Here is an 11,139-nt window from a genome sequence, read left to right on the forward strand (position 1 = left end):
GCTCCACCAGTTACCGCTCTCTCCTTGTAGCTGGTTCGCCACGATTGTCGCACCGTCGCACGCACAGGTCACACACGTCGCGACATGGCATGGCGTGACCGTCATGGCTTAGCGTGGCGTGGCCGACATGGCATGTCATGGCGTATTCGCATGGCGTATGTGTCAAGTTAGGAGAATATTGCCTTGATACTACCAGGTAAGTTGTCCAGGCCTCCGCTGTCGTTACTGAGGCATCTTGCAGCAGCTTAACTGCGAAGTGCTGGAGTCCCGGCAACTCTACGGGGGACATGACAAACTTCACGCGGAGACCTTCTCATGAAACGACAGGACTGCACGCACCTGGCTGCTGAAACAACAGTGCGAAGGCGATAAACCAGCTCACTACGCAGCCACTAGGCATGGATGCGCGATCCACAAGCAAATGGAAAATACGTGCTGGCCTATGTGGCTTTGCCCATCCTAAGCCACTGATAGAGCATGCAGTATTCACAGTCAATATTTTTACTTGTCCGGGGATGCTATCACTATCACGTCGTCGTGCCAACAATGCATGTTGGCACTTACTTTTACGTGCTGTCTTTAATCGTTTTTGGTGCCTTTCACCAATAACGCAGCGTAAAATGCTGTTTAGTCACGAATTACATGTTAAAGTAACACGATGCATTATCAATGCCGCATTCGTAACCTAGCTGCATTAACGGGCCGTACATACCTCAGCCCGCTGTATTCATGCGCTGGCTAAAAAATATAGAGGTCATGGCCGCAGCAAGACCTGAGACAGATTTTTCTAAAGTTTTCTTCCTTCAACTATCATACTACAACAAAACGCTACCTGACGTAACCGTTTGCACCGGGACGCTTCCCAATTAGTGCGGTACCCTTTTTAAGCGCTGAAGCTGCAAAATTCAGGAGAGTTGGCGTTTAAGGCTCGATCGGTCTGCCGCGTCCATCGTCGTAACGCGTTCATTTTCAAGCGAACATGTACCGTACCTTGGTGGAGGCTGTCATCGCTCCCCTGGCACGGGACCAGCAGGCGTCCTCGGCTGCAGCGCAGCGTCAGGACCAGCAGCGTCCTCGGCTGCTGCGCAGCGGTTGTGTCCGCGTCGCCGATACAGGCTCTGCCGTCGCCGCCTGCAGCCCGACGAGCTGCCACGTCGCCGCCGGCAGGCCCAGCTAACTCAGTTAGACAGAGAGTAATGACAAGAAAGGGGGACGCGGCGCGCCACTAACCCCATGTGACCGGGCGTGTAATACGGCGAGGCGGCGGCGTGCCGGCCGCGTGATGACGTTAGGCGGCTGCTCGTCCAGCGCCGGCGGGGCCGCCGGCGCCGCCGCTGGACACGTCCTGGCCCGCCCGCAGCAGAGCCCGAATGTGTGGACGACGCGCGGGAGTCGCGCTCAGCTCTCAGTCCCAGCCTAGTGTGCAAGTGGTGACGAATGTGGTATGGTTGAGCTCGACCACCGGAAGCGGTGGTCAGGGATAGTGCTGAGGTTGTTGAACGGGATGGTAATGTGTGGTGTTTGTGCGGGGTTATGCGAAAGTAACGGGCAATAACAACGTGGAAAAGTCTTGAAAGTGTGCTATCTTCACTTCGATGGACATGGGCGTAAGAAACAAGCAATGCCGCAGATCTCCTACGTTCGTTATTGGTTTGTCAACTGTGCTCAATTTTCTTTCACCTCTTGTTTTCCCAGTGTGCTTTCGGGTGCCGCCAGGTCTTCGATTTCTCACGTTACCTGATTTCGTTTTCTGTCACCTCTCTCCGGTCTTTCATTTCTGTTACCTGTTAGCTATACCAACTGCTCGCCAGAGGACCGTCTCCGCTGTCTATCACCCGCGCCCTTCGTTTGCCGCTCCGCTGTCTCCGCGGTGTCACTCTTTCGCTCCGTCGTGGCCCGGGACTGCCGGTATATGGGTCCAGCCCACTATGGAAAGCCAGCGACTCGCCCTGTGTCTCGTTAATTGCCTCGTTAGGATGCGAATGCCGCCATCGACCAGGCCAAACTAACGAGCCAGATTTCCAGCCACAAATTTGGACGGATTGGCTGCCGCCGGGCGGCATTTCACCCGCCGCCCGTGCGCGACATAGGGATGAGTTTCCGAGCACAGCACCTAAAAGACCGCAGAGATTGCTTGGGTTGTCATTTGGGACAAGCTTTCTATCACGACGTAGCCGAGCGAATGCGAGAAGCGACCGGGACAGAACATCTGTCAAGTCAATTGACCGTTGACAAATGCACATTGCTTGCAGAGGATGACCATGGGGAGCACTCTGCAAGCTTTAGATTTTGAACAAGTACATGACTCTGCTCTATATCCAAACATCACGAAAGTTGGCTCGGGTCAGCCGCCGCCTGAGTTTCGATCGTGTTCGTGGCGTTCGCGCTACCAGAGCTTCTTCGACCACATACCGTCTCTGAGTCACACCGCTGGTGCCGCATTTGCCAGTGGGACAGGGCGCTGTCAGGTGCCCCGCTCTGGTACTCTGGCACCGAATCATTCCGAGAAAACTCCGTATGTGGACTCGAACAACTCGGTGTTGTTTCACTCGGAAATTGAGGCACTCAGTGCAGGTCTTGCAACGCTCGTCTTAGGCTGCTCACCACAACATAAGTTGCTTAACATCTTTGTGATCAAAAGTGGCTAAAATGTGACGATTGTTTGACACTCATTTGGCGCCTGCTTGGATGTAGAGCTTACCTTTCGGCATTTCAAGAGGCCATTCATCCATAAAACAACACAATCCAAAGTTTGATTCGTGCCAAGGCGCTGGTTCCTTTTCGTTTGGAATCAGACTGGTAGCTTTATCACAGCATTATCATCCTATATCCTTTACACAGAGCAAAGCAGATCAGTGAGTTGAATCAAATAATTTCCCAACATTGCTCTCGTCTGGTGTCTGCGCGTTTGCACGCTTCAAAAATTTCGTAAAAGTTTAAGATCGGTGCTTTTTAGGAACTTTCCATACCGCGATAAAACGCTGCGAGTCGGGCCCTCGGAGGCCCAGCGTAACATGCTCATTTTCGGCTACGGCTTTCCATCTCCAAAAGGCTGATGGAGTCTGCGACGCATAATGTATTCCGGCGTGGATCCCCTGATCCTGAAGAGGACGCTTGCGCGGCAGGGAGGCGCCGTAATAAAAACACTGCCAAATCTCACGGCCGGGCCTCGGCTAGCGCCTGATCTTTCCCGACAAAGGCTAGCGTCAAATACCGCCGGCGCGTCAAGCCTGGCGACGGCGGGCGGCGGACCACGCCGTCCCACCGCCCGTCGTCTGCCGGCCGGCTCGGCGGCAGAAAATCACGGTCGGGCCTGGCTGGCTCGGCGGCAGAAAATCACGGTCGGGCCCGGCTGGCTCGGCGGCAGAAAATCACGGTCGGGTCCAGTCGGCTCGGCGGCGGGGCGCCGCCACGGGGTCTAGCCGGGGCGGGGCGGGGGTGGAGGGGGGGGGGGGGAACAGCACGCCCACGCCGCCTGCGGCCGGTCACAGTCTCAGTTATGGTGTTTTACAGGTGAGAGCAGAGGGGGCGGGGGGAGGGCTGTACTATAGCACGGCATTCCTAACTGGTTACTGACGATCCCAAGCTGCAGAACCGGTTTGTAAGGAGGTGTTACACCGCTGGCAGAGTGAGTTGACTGATTATTGGTTGTTTCAACTGTCACTGATGCTGAGACGCGGACGTAAACGGTTTTTATTTACCCACTCACATGCATATATCACACATAAAATCAGTTAGAAGCGTGACCCTAATAGGTCAATCACCACACCTTATTTTTTCACCAACTGTCACATAGTGACCCGAGCATTCGCCAACGCATTTTTCCATCCTCGCTAACCTGGCATACTGCACTGCCAGACTCCGATGCAGTGATGCTCGTCGCAAGTGCTTGATAAATTCCCTCCTGAAAACCGCTTTCAGCCTTGGTTCCAAAAACTGCATGTTTGATTAAACTTACCTGATCAATGTGACCGGCTTTTTGGTCTAAAAAACCAACGAAGGCACTATTGCTTGGTAGGTTAAATGCATACATTAATGTGCACCCAGCCGGGGGAGTTGACTTCTCCTCCTCCCCCCCCCCTGAGATCTCCTGCTTCCAGACGACGTATGATGAAACCAAAGATAGTGTTGTGATGGTCCGTCAAGTCACCAAGAGTGCACACAAAACTTTTTACCTCACGTCAAACGTGAGGCCCCCAGAGGTCACAACAGCTAAAAAAGGTCATTCCGATAGATGCAGAAAAACCTATGCTAGCGCGTCAAGATGAATATTGAGGGGACCGAAATAAACGATAGGCGTTATCAGCTTCACAGGCAAGATCAAAAGGTGGTTAAACGTGTCACTCTCATTCAACTAGCCTCTCCGCTGCTGGCAACGTAGGTCATTGACCTTGGATGACCTTGCACTATATTGCATGCTTTCGCATGGCCTATTGTGATCTCATTGTGCATTATAATGCTATCACAACATGTCTTCAGTGGATTATTCAAGCGCTGCATCCAAAACTACCCTTAAAACTGCCTCTTTTGAGCTCAACATGTGTTCTGCAGAATGTAACCAAAGAAATAGATCATGACCTGGTTCACGGTCATGTGCTCTGGAGTCATATCAGATGGCTTTGCATGTAAGCTAGTTTTCTTTTCACCACGTACAAACACCGAAGCTAAACAAAAGGCGCACAAATTTGCATTATTTACGAGAAATATCAAAATTTCATCTGACTACAGCTCACTGACATCGCATCTTCTGAAAAATGAAAGTTCCTCACTGTGGGTTCTATCATGCTCTATTCCTACCACACGTTTGAAGGATTGCAAATGAGCCGTAAAAAAGTTATGTGCGGTCAAAACATTCTAGATGTTGACCTCTATGACCTGACCTAGGTTGCTGGTTTTGTTAGATCAAAGTTTCAAAGTTTCACAAAAGGTGTCAAATTCATAGGCCTATAGGTACCAAAAATTTCGTGTCCCTGCAAGCGTTCATTTTTGAGCTGTGTTCGAAGAAATGTAAGGGGAAGGAAGAGAGAGAGAGAGAGAGAGAGAGAGAGAGAGAGAGAGAGAGAGAGAGAGAGAGAGAGAGAGAGAGAGAGAGAGAGAGAGAGAGAGAGAGAGAAGAGAGAGGAGAGAGAGAGAGAGAGAGAGAGAGAGGGAGAGAGAGAGTGAGAGGGAGGAAAACACCCACTCCTATCTGGCTGTAGCAGCAACTCACTGGAAGCACGTTTGTCTCCCGCAAACCGGCGGACCTGTTTTCGCTCCGACATTCGAAGATTCTCAGTTGTGGCAGTAAGACAATTCTGGCGGTATAATTTTACACTTACAGAAATCCCTGAGCTATGCAAATGAATGTCCCACATTGCAGCATTTAATGAAACAGTCGGTTTTGAGAGGCAAAGCTATGTAAACAGCAGCATTTCGCGATAACTTTCAATGGGCCGGTGCATAAGGGAATTAGAGAGGAGAGGCAGCTTAATCTGTTTAGATGTTGGAGAAAAATTGAACTTCAGGATTCGTCCGAATAATGGTACTGTGTTGAATGGTTTGGTCAAATTTGATGCCGACTTGAGGCTGCCCGGCCAAAGAGAGCCGTCGCCTGCGGTCCTATTGCGAAAGTTATTGCAAACTTTTTTACGTAACCTTTTCACGACGTTATTTGCTTAACATTCACTGCTGTAGGTGACTGACATCATTATAGCATCACGAATATCGCGGCCTTATTAATCCGCTCAAGAAGCTCAAGTCATGTCCGTTGATGATAGAGGCTGAAGGTTTTCTCTTTGGATACATTCCTTTCTCGTTAGGACGCAACGTGTTTTATCGCAAAACCCTTTATTCCACCAGAATGAACCTTAGCCTTGAGGGGGGGGGGGGGACAACGCACCGCTGAATGGTGTTATTATGATGTCCTGAATGGCTGGGTAACCTTGAAATAATCTGCACAAAATAGTCTGCACATCTTCACGGATGTTGGCTCATAAACAAGAGGGTTCTAGATCTGAAAAAGCACGGCTGTGAACAGCATCGAATAATCCTGAAGATGGTATTTCAGTTCAAAGCGCCGAATAAATGTGGGAGCACACCCTTCAGATCCAGATAATTTGTATTGTTATAGCCCTGGCTCTGACCAGCTGTTTTTCATCACGCGGACTGATAGGGGGCTCGGTGCGACCGCCACCTGGTGTTTCTGAGATAAGTACAGATGAGGCCCAGCAAGAAATAGCTGTGGATTTGAACGACATCTCGTGATCCATATTAATGTTGATATTGTTAGGTTAATAATTGTCCCCATTATGCCAGTTCAAAGGTCAAATTTTCTAGAAGATTGCACGTTTTCAGCTCCACAACATTTTACACACAAGCCTACGGTTTGTGGCTACACTAACCCCAAACAAGCGTGCTCCATGTTCAGCTCTAAGTATATTGGAGTATGTTGTCGTGACTTGTGCATGGCGTCGGGAATGTAACTGTCCGCCCGCCGCGCTCGCTCCCCGGCACCGTCGGTTGCCGTTGGCCCGCGCCCGCCACAGGTCGCCATACAGCCTTTCCCAAAACTCGTCTCTGCTCCGAAATCAGAAACGTTAAAAACACGTTTTAGACGCGCACATGCAATGAAGGTCAAGAAGAGTACTACAAATTTCGACGAAATTGTGAGGGGTGACGGAGAGACACCTGGCAAAAACCTTGTCAGCGGAAGTCTAAATGATTTTGACTTCAGGTGTTTTATTATCCGAGCAAAACTTTATCCCTGGCAATAAGCTATCTTTTGACTCATTCCATTCCTTAGTTTATCCCTCCTGATTTCTTATTTCTGTGGAGTTTTGGCTTTTCATTTTTCATATTCGACTTCGGTCCCTGACCTCTTTTATCCCTTTCTATTTTTGTTCTTCGATCTTTCCCTATTCGACCTTATCCCTTTGGGCTTTTTCCTTCTCAGCCTTTTCTAGTGTCGACCTTGATCCATATCGCCTTTGCCTTTCGAATTTTTACATTCAACTTAATTTCATTCGACTTGTGCGGGAACTTACCTTAAAATATGTGATATGCATGTCTTTCCTTTTTTAAACGCTCCTACGCTTACGCCGTCATCAGAAATTGATATAGCAACACAAACACGAGACCTGGCTGGGGCTGATAGGCTTGGGTTTTCCGTGAGCTCTATCGCTGTTTGCCTGGAAGTGGCAGAGGCAAAGGACCCTTGCATGGACCTCCTCCCCCCTCATCCGTTTTCGTTATTGGAAACTACGAGCCCGACCAAGGAGCAAAGTCTTATGTTTCTACGTGGATCACGGGCTGCTTTGGAAGATACATCTTCTGGAAACGGAAACAGACTTCCGACACGGCACCTTTAAAAGTTCAACAACTCTGCGGCACCCATCAGTGAGTCTTTTCCTCAAGTGCCATATTAAACTAGACCGGAAGGCGTATTGTATCACGCTGAGCTCGGTCGTAAATTATGCCGCTCCGCGGTGGCCCGCTCGGCTGTAAGATGAATGTTGCGCCAAATACGAGGATGTGACTGCTGGTTTACTGGACGTTACGTAATCGAGTGGGCCACATGAGCAAGGTTGTGTGAAGGTCAGACGGCCGCGGAGGCGCTTGGGTCAGAGGCGGTGGTGAACACATCCTCGACTACGTTGTGCGGTGCCCAGACAAATGGCCAGAGATGGCGCGGCGTGGCGTGACGTTAGGCCATCATAGGCTTTCACTTTTTGTGCCGCGCTGCTGTCAGCTGGGGCCTCGGCCATTCTCAGGTGACCGGCTCTGGGAGAAGCCGGCTCGTAGAAGTTCTGCGGGCCACCTGACGATGGACGCTCCAGCACCGCCCGTGGAGTAGATCACGGGACTTCTGAACACTGCGGTGTGTGTGTGTGTCGTGGGGGGGGGGGGGGTCACCAGTGCCAGCCCAGCATCCACAGCCGGCCTGGGATGGGGGGGGGGGGGGGCACCAGTCGGACACCAGTACCCACAGCCGGCTGGAGAGGGGAAAGGGGCACCAGCCGCACACCCAGCACCCACAACCGGCCTGGGGCGTGTGTGGGGGGGACCAGCGCTCGTCCAGCACCTCAGCCAGCGGGGGGAGGGGGGCGGCACCAGCGCCCGCCCAGCATCCACAGCTGGCCTGGGATGTGGGGGGAAGGGGGCACCAGTCGGACACCCAGCACCCACAGCCGGCTGGAGGGGGGAGGGGGCACACCCAGCACCCACAACCGGCCTGCGGTGTGTGTGGGGGGACCAGCGCTCGCTCAACGCCCTCAGCCAGCGAGGGGGGGCGGCACCAGCGCCCGCTCAGCACCCACAGCCGGCTGGAGAGCCGCGCGCAGAGTGATGGCTCTTCACTAGGCTCTGATGACTGTCACGGAAACCTTTCAGGCTGATGCGCGCCGGCCGCGCCTGGCGTCACGGTGGCCGGCCTTGCTCGGCGACGCAGTGCCGCCGGACACACCAACTCCATTTGCAGCCAGCGCGGCCGATTCGGCCCGAAACCAGATACCGGCCGGCGGCCATTAGTGAAAATTGCCGTCGGTCGCGCTTGCGAGCGGCGACCGCTGTTCAGAGTGCACGCTGTGTGCGTTCTTTATGGGCACCTGCGATAAGCGTGCGTAAAATGTGGTTGAAAAGTGCATCTCATCATGTGTAGACTTGGAAAAGTTAAGAGACCTTGAGGAAAGGTGGTGCATCTTTATTGGACGCCATTTATGTGCTTCTCTTCACACCCTTCATGCTTGGTGCGTATGCGATCGCCCGTTGGTGGACGCACACATGCAATGCGAATAGCATGACAAATTCGGAGGCCGTTCTCCAGCAGGCCGCCCGTGATCACGTGATGTCGCATGTCACGCTCTGACCGCAGTCCGGGGGAAGAAGACTCGAGTGGGAGGCCAGGGGTAGCTGGGAGCCTGGGGCGCGCGCTGGCACGCCCGCGTGCATCGATGGCGAGAATAATTTGCATATATTGAGACATCTGGTAGGGATTTATACGCCATGCTGTTCCACCATTGGATAATCTCAGTGATCAAAGGGAATCTCTTGCTCGATGTATTTGTTCCTTGCAAACAAGACCACGCATTCGGCAAGGACAGACATCGCATTTCAATTTATACTGAAACCATCCATTTGCGATTCTTCGTTCCTTTCTGTACGCCCCCAATCCACTAGTTAATTACTTGGATCCCACCATGGTGCATCCCTACTTATTTATAAAACCGCTACCGGCAAAGCCTCGCCTTCACGTCACTTGGGAAGTATTCGCGGATAGTCGTTGAGGCTTTCGTCCCCGCGCGTGGTGCGTTAGTATCTACACAGATGTTCAGCCGGTTGTTTCCCCGGCCGGCGTCAGGTGTGGCTGCGTCACACGAAGGGCGGGTCGGCTGAGGACTCTCAGCCACGCACGCGTCACAGCCAGAGCTGTATCTGTGGAGCGAAGGGCGGGTTGGCTGAGGACTCTCAGCCACGCACGCGTCACAGCCAGAGCTGTATCTGTGGAAAATCCTGGGGTTTGAACCGTGCATTTCGGCTAGCTTCTCAGCGTTTTAGCACTGGGCTAACCGGTGAGAACGCAAGGACAGGCAAAGCTGATAGTTCAGAGAATGATTCCATCCAGAGTACCAATTCCTCGTCTCTATGATTCCATGAATGTAATGCACTTTTAAAGGAGCGTTCCACATCTAAGTGGGATTTTGGGATTCTGTGTGGGATGTGGGTATCGATGGATGACCAGAGGTCAGAGAGGTCTGAGGTTAGTGGTCACGTCACCCGCTTCTTCAAATCATAACTGTGACCTGCCTATAGTAAGAGATACCTGGGATGCGATTTTGTAGTTTTCCCAGGCTCAACATGCAATGGGCTCTTTCCCCACCTAAATTGCGTCTTCAAGCAAAAGTATGCACATTGTTGGTCCCCAATCCAGGACGCTAGAACAAACATTCATCACCTTCAAGTCTGCCTGCGCATGACTGGTATAACATACATCCAACCCTCATGTCCTTCATCTTGCTTCATCCTGCCTCCTGGCGACGCCTCGCTTGTCCGGGGCAGGGTGTGTGCGCAAGCCAACAGTGCGCCGGGAGGCCCCCTGGAAGAGGACCCCGACCGGGAGCCCAGCGCGTACCCCGCACAGGGTCCCTGCGCGGGCTCAGCTCGGCACTCGGCCCTGCAGGCGCGTGCAGTCCTGCCGCGCTGCTATCCAGTCTCCTTCATCCCATAGCCGTGAAACGATCAATGTTGGTCAAAAGGGCTCTAATCCAAGTAATCAAGCCAAGTATAATATACTGAAAACCTGGCAACAGCATTTGGCACTTCGTGATACGCCCCGCTCCTGAGAATACGTTTCCCTTTCTATCAGTTCTGGGTGGACGTTTTCGCGGTGCCGATGCCGATCTTTTCGACTGCATCAGCACGACCAGCGAGGAAGTGGTAGTGCCGGCCACTCAGCCGCAACCAGCCGGTGACAGAACGAGTCCTGCGGTGCAGGCTTATACGCCAGTGTTTCTGTGCACGGGGCTTGGGTTACGAACTAAAGACAGTTGAGGGCAGCTGCTGCTATCTTTTCTTCTGGAGGATCGGTTTTAGTGCGACGATATCACCATCGAAGATGGAAATCGCACGCGCAAGGTGTGCAAGGTCAATGTCATTGAAGATCTTGGAATGACCTCAGACGCCCTGACATTATTTTCTGGATGCAATTGGGAAAATGTTCCAATTTGTATCAGCTTTAGGCTGCGCCCATGCGCAAAGCTTCTTGCCCCACTAGCTTACTGAGACGAGCGTATGATCTGTCTGTCCGCTGCGTGACAGACGTTCATGTCCCGCGCCATGTCATTCGTGTATGGCAGCTTTTAGAGGGAACGCGACACGCGCCGTCACGCACCTTTTGTGAAGCGCCATTTACTGCATGGGCCATATGAGCGCTCAGAAGCCGTGGTGCTAACGGGATTCGAGGCTGGCAAATTCTACAAAAGGACGACAAGAGCTGGGTTTGACCTTGTTTGAGCCAATCAGACAGGTCAACGGTAAGAGATAGCCAAACATGGCCCATGTGGGATGGTTATGTTAGATCATTTGCAGCGTTACTTGGTCATGGTCTACCTTGGTCCTCAAATGTTTTCTCCAACACAACGGCTATATAATCAACAGAGGTCGCCT

Source organism: Pollicipes pollicipes, unplaced genomic scaffold (assembly GCF_011947565.3).
Source record: "Pollicipes pollicipes isolate AB1234 unplaced genomic scaffold, Ppol_2.1 Scaffold_6686;HRSCAF=7923_pilon_pilon_pilon, whole genome shotgun sequence".
In the NCBI taxonomy this organism is placed as follows: Eukaryota; Metazoa; Arthropoda; class Thecostraca; order Pollicipedomorpha; family Pollicipedidae; genus Pollicipes; species Pollicipes pollicipes.